Consider the following 6,000-nt stretch of genomic DNA (forward strand, 5'->3'; position numbering starts at 1 on the left):
TTGTGAGAAGTATATTGGGTGTGTAGATGCACTATACATATGTATTTTGGTGAAAGTAGCACAAATTCAAATCACACACGCACGCACGCGCACGCACGCACGCGCACGCGCGCGCGCATGCACGCACACACGCACGCACGCACGCACGCACGCACGCACGCACACACACACACACACACACACACACACACACACACACACACACACACACACACACATGCACAATGCGTGCATGTGTGGATTTGACACAACTTGAAATGCCTTTTACTCAATCTCGTTTATTGGCCTCAATAAATTTTTTGTGAATTAAGAAAATTTGTTGCATTTTCATGGAGTTTTTTAAAATATACATGTGAATCATTGGCAATCTTACTATATTTAAGCATGTTTTTATATCTTTTGTGTAGTTTTAGAAAGGATCCACCAAACATTTTATAATTTTGAAACATGACAAGATGCTCTCATTATCCTTGTTGTGATGTAATTATTTGTAGCTACCTCTTGTAGCTTTTAACACTTAGCATGCTTTACTTAATATCAAATGATAGTGCTTGTACATATATGTTTTGTAAACATATGTAACCATCCAAAAAGAATCATCTTTGTAAAAGAACTCACCACCTAATGGTAATAGTATGAAGGCTTGGTCAAAGGGAGGCCTAAAAGGTAGAATGGCATTAACCTTTCCCCATAACAAGGATGACACGATGATGCTATGAGCAAAAGTTGATAAAAGAAAACCTCAAAAGGTAGAATCTTTCCAACCTTATCCACTAAAAGTTTTCAAATAGTCAATCAAATGAGACTAATATGAAGAAGTACTAATTTAAACCTCCAAAAACTTATGATCACCTCATATAATCTTAGGAAAACAAAGCCTTTTGGTGTCTCATGAGGATTAGGTTCATCTTAATTCCTCCGATGTCTATAGCCAAAAGTATGTAAGTCTCATTAGGGGGTTCACTTAAGAAGAATCTACCATGTGAGAACAACATAAGGGATTTTAAAAATCCATTTTAGGCATTTTTTAAAAAATATAGACGGGTATCATTGAATGATGATATTCATAGGTTGATGAGCAAAAGGGTGTGTTTTATTCATAATGAATTTACAGATAAGGGGTATTAGAATTAGGCTTAAAAGTGAGTGATTGTAAGGGTTTATGTACAATGAACCCCTTGAGATGTAAGTTTCATGTTGTTAAGAAACCAAGTAAAAAGTGCATTTTCACATGGTATTGTGCTGATGGAAGATGACCTATGTCAAGTATGAAGTGGTAAGATGGTGATGAATTGGCTCTTTTTTATTGTACAAATTAAATATCCTTTCAAAACACTCAACAATGTGATGTATACATAATTTTAATCAACTTGAATTAGTCTATCACAACCCCCAAAATTTTTCATGTCACTTCCATTATATTATGGTAATTTGACTCCTAATAACAAGGAGAAGGGGCTCATGTAGCTTTTTTCTTTATGAGATATTAGTCACATACTAATATTCTAGAAAGAATTTACCTGCTTGGCTAAAATTTTGAACCCTTGTTATAATAGTGGATATTTTTGTTCAAGTCATTCCTTTTTCATGAAAGGGGAATCATATGACTATTTTTGGACCATTTGTATGGCATATTATTTTTGTGTGCATAATATAAAATTAAATGTTTTGTAGTATATGATCATGCATTTTGAGTTGATGAATAGAAAGGGATCAAAAGCATCATTTGTCACAATAGATAAAATGCATCATTTACCACAATAGAGTGACCTTAGTACAACATTAATTTCATAATAGGCATTAAGATAGCTCAAAATAAAGGTTGATGTATATGCCAACATAATCAACAAAACTTGCAAAGTCTACATTAATGGTTGTCTGGAGTATTGTTGAGCTCTGACATATAATTGCAACAAAAATTAGATAAATATAGCCTATTTTTTGAAAAAGAGAGACGATCCTAGATCTCATAGCTATACACAAGACAAGTTCTTTCATAGACTAGGAGTAGGAATTGAACTAGCATAAGCAAAATAGGAGACCTAAAACAATATGATAAGGAATGGAAGCTATAATTTCATAAGGATAGAGAAATGGAGATTTGTTGAGATTTTATGGCATAATGTTTTGATAACAAGGAGGAATAGAACAATGTTTTAACAATAAGATTTGATGGAATAGAAAAATTCTTGAGGATCAATAAAACAATGCTTGAGAGCAACACATGATTGCATGAGTTTCTTTTGTCAAAGGACAAGAATCATAAGTGTAGCTTCTTCCATTTAAATTTCATCAAACATCCCATTCACATTACCTTGAAGCCCAAACATTATTAATCAATATTTTTTTCAATTGAGAGCCTCTAAGTATTGGATGAAAAATTTGAGTGGATGACATTTGGTTAGCTAAGAAGAAAGGGTTGACTTGATGGGATTTGGTTAGCTATAGTTAAACATCATCTAAAGTTCTAAGTTAGCACAAATTGAGAAGGGATCTACACATTACCACTCAAAATGTTAATTTGCACATTGCACTAGGGGCTCATCCCTTATCTTTTAAAAGAAACTTGGGGGTTCTATATGTTAGTCATTTCATCTCACATTTTTGACTTGAAGATAGTATTTATCTTAATTATTTTGTGTCACATTTTGACTTGAAAAGAGTATTTGTCTTATCTATTTCCAACCCCTTGAAAATAGTATTTATTTTAGCTATTTCCAAGCCCTTCAAGCCAACTATTAGTGGCATTATCAAACACACTAGAACAATATGCAAGCTGTAGAGATATTGTTTTCTATTGCACAAGTGACATGCAAACATGTTGCTACAAGCATCACTCCTACATGTCGCTTATGAAATGTAATCGACGATGTTATCACTGATGGCAAGTGTCGAATAAACAATGTTTGTGATTTTAGCATTGTTTAAGAGATGTTAACCCCTTCTTTTTTGAAAAAAATGATAGCATACTCTCTCTCTCTCTCTCTCTCACTCACTCACTCTCAAAATAAACATTTGGTGTTGGTAAAACATAACAATGGACACATATAATGTAGACATGAATTGCATGCTAGAGAGAAAAATGTAGAAACTATTGGCATTTAATATATAAATAGATGCATCTTGATGTATTCCAAAAGGGAGCGCATAGCTAGGATTAAATCTTTATTAAATTCCAAGAGATCGATCGAGCATGCTATTTGTATCATTGCATGTGGGACATTGATACAAGCATGTATAGTACAATTGAATCAAGAGACCATTAGAGTGCAATTATGGGTATTAACAAAGGGTTAGATGAAAGGCATAACAAGTCTACAAAGCCTTGTTGTACACCATGAAAAAAAATCTAGAGTGTGGCTTTCTTATTGATTTAGAGACCCAATGCCATTTTAGACATTAGTGTTAGTGTCCATGGTTCAAAAATATTAGATTTTTGGACAAGTTTTAGCCAATTTTTGATATTCTAGATATTATCTCTTGTAAAAATCCATAAAACTATAGACAACTTCTAGATTAGGATGACATGTAAAAGAAAGCATGTAGCTTTCAGCCAATTTGAGAGAATTTTATGTAAAAAGAGAGATTGGCGAAATTGCACGACGCCCGATCGTTGTTTTCAGGCAATGAACAACACTCCAAAGTGGGAGATGAAGAAAGAGTGATTTGGTACAATTCTAGGCAGGTGTACTGGTCTTTTACCCCCCTTTCAAAGCCAATGGAAGCATCTGATTGGCAATCTGAGTAGCATAGAGGAAGGTATTATTTTATACACGTTTTTGTCTATTAGAGTTTTATCTTCTCATAATGCTGAAATAAACTGACATTCATTTTCTATTCTTTTTGGGATTATTCTTCTGCATCTTTAATTTCTTCTAACCCCTTCTCTTCCGTCTACTCCTCTCCTTGAATCTACCTTCACCGTACTGTCTCCTACCCCCGTGGTGGACTCTCAACACCAAACGCACCGACACCGTGCTAAGGGAAGTTTATGCTATCATTAGAGGTGAATTTTAGAAGATATTTGGGATGATATCTTCAGCCATATTCTGAGAATTAGCTACAACATTGTTCTTTTAATTCATTTCTTACTTTACGGAAGACATCTTATCAAAATATGCAAGTATTATGTGCCCCTATGGCAGGGCAATGTTTGTAGATCATTCATAGATGCTTTGAGTTGAATTAAGAGGAGTTTTTTCTCTTATTTCTTGGCTATGGTAACTTATCCTTATTAGGAACTCAATTTGAAGATCTCTTGAAGCAAGTATTTTTGCCCTACAAGCCTTGTAATTGACTCATAAGCTTTTGTCCCTAACAGTCTACATTGAATGTAATCATGCAAAGTTGATTCATGCTATGGCATCATGTATGAATGATGGGATGCAGAGTTGTGATACATGACATCATATTGTACTTGATTTTTTTGATTGCTCTTATAGTCAAGAAAACAAGCTTGATTTGAGTTAGAACTTATGAGATAATACTCTTGTGATCTTTGCTAAGAACATGCAGTTGGAAGCTCTATCAACATCTTCAAGAACTTGGCTTGAAACCTTCAACCCCTCTCTTATCTCTACTATGTCCGGAGTTTAAGCTCTTGAACCCCCATACATTCTTCTTTCTCAAACCCTTGTGATTGACCGTGAAGTACCTCTTAAACCTTTAAACATTCACTGTAATCTACTTATCTCTTGAAGACACATCTCTATCTATCTTGTCTAGTTTTCTTGCCAAACCCTTGTGGTGACCTTCAACCCTACGCGCTGCAACATTGGTGAACTTGACATGAAGGTCGGTGTAAGAGAACTCCAAGATGGGGGATTCTTCAGGAGATGCTCTACAATAGTTGGTGCATATACTCAAGCAGACTCAGCAATAAAAAATCAAAATGTTATAACAACAAGAACAAATGCAAGACGAAGAGAAGGTTGATTCCACAACTATCAAGGACCTAGAGGAAGTTGGGCGGGAATTAAAACAATTTAATGGTCAAAATGCCTCTGTTTTTATTCACTTATATATTGAGAAAATACTCTTCTTTGATTTACCGCAATATGCATGGAGTCGCTATTTTACCACACTAGCCAATCATGGTCTTCAAGAAAGAATCCATGGTCTTTTTCAGCGAGATGCGGATTGGGTTGCATTCTAAGAAGCCCTATGCGAAGAATTTTTCTTAGAAGACTCTGGACTAATGACAAAGAAAAGTTTCACTGATTGGGTTGAGAAACCCAACAAAGGTTTAGCTAGAACAACTTTATATCATGAGTTTGAAAGTAAATTTGGACAACTTGATGCTAAAGACCAACAAAGTATGGAAGGTGAGAAAATTGAATTATTTCTTAAGGCTGCAGATCCCATTTTGCAAGAGAAGCTTGCTGATTGTCTAGAAGATGTTACCTCCAAATTAAGAGTCAAGACTACATGGATAGATGTTACTGATGCAGTTAACATGATTGCTCGAAGAGAGTGGATGCGACTAAGATTGGGCTCTACTTCAACTTCAACAACTCCATTGATGCGACTAAGATTGGGCTCTACTTCAACTTCAACAACTCCATTGATGGAGCTTGTTTCACCTTCAAAATCCTCTATTCCTTTGACTAATCAACCGACTCTTTCTTCTTCAGTTCCTTCTAAAAATGATGTAATGGATGAACTCATTAAAAGCATGTGCGACCTTCATCTGAATCTTACAGAAATTAGTTCCAAGGTGGAGAAGCTGGATGTAAAAGTTGAAGAATGAGGGCGATCATAAACTCAAAGACCCATGAGAGAAGGCTATAAGAGGCATTGTATTTGGTGTAATAGCCAACAACATGACAAGAGGGAGTGTTTTGCCTTCGGTGAGGTTGAAGCACAAAAGCTCGTCTTTTGGAAAGACGAAAAAATTCATGCACCTGAAACTGGTCTTCCACTGGAGCCAAATTTTGGCAATGGTGGAATGAAGAAAAGATTAGAAGATTTAGCATGTAAAGCATGTAAAGCTAATGTATA

Source organism: Lygodium microphyllum, chromosome 25 (assembly GCF_053477565.2).
Source record: "Lygodium microphyllum isolate KBCC chromosome 25, Lygodium_microphyllum_v1.1.10, whole genome shotgun sequence".
NCBI lineage: Eukaryota > Viridiplantae > Streptophyta > Polypodiopsida > Schizaeales > Lygodiaceae > Lygodium > Lygodium microphyllum.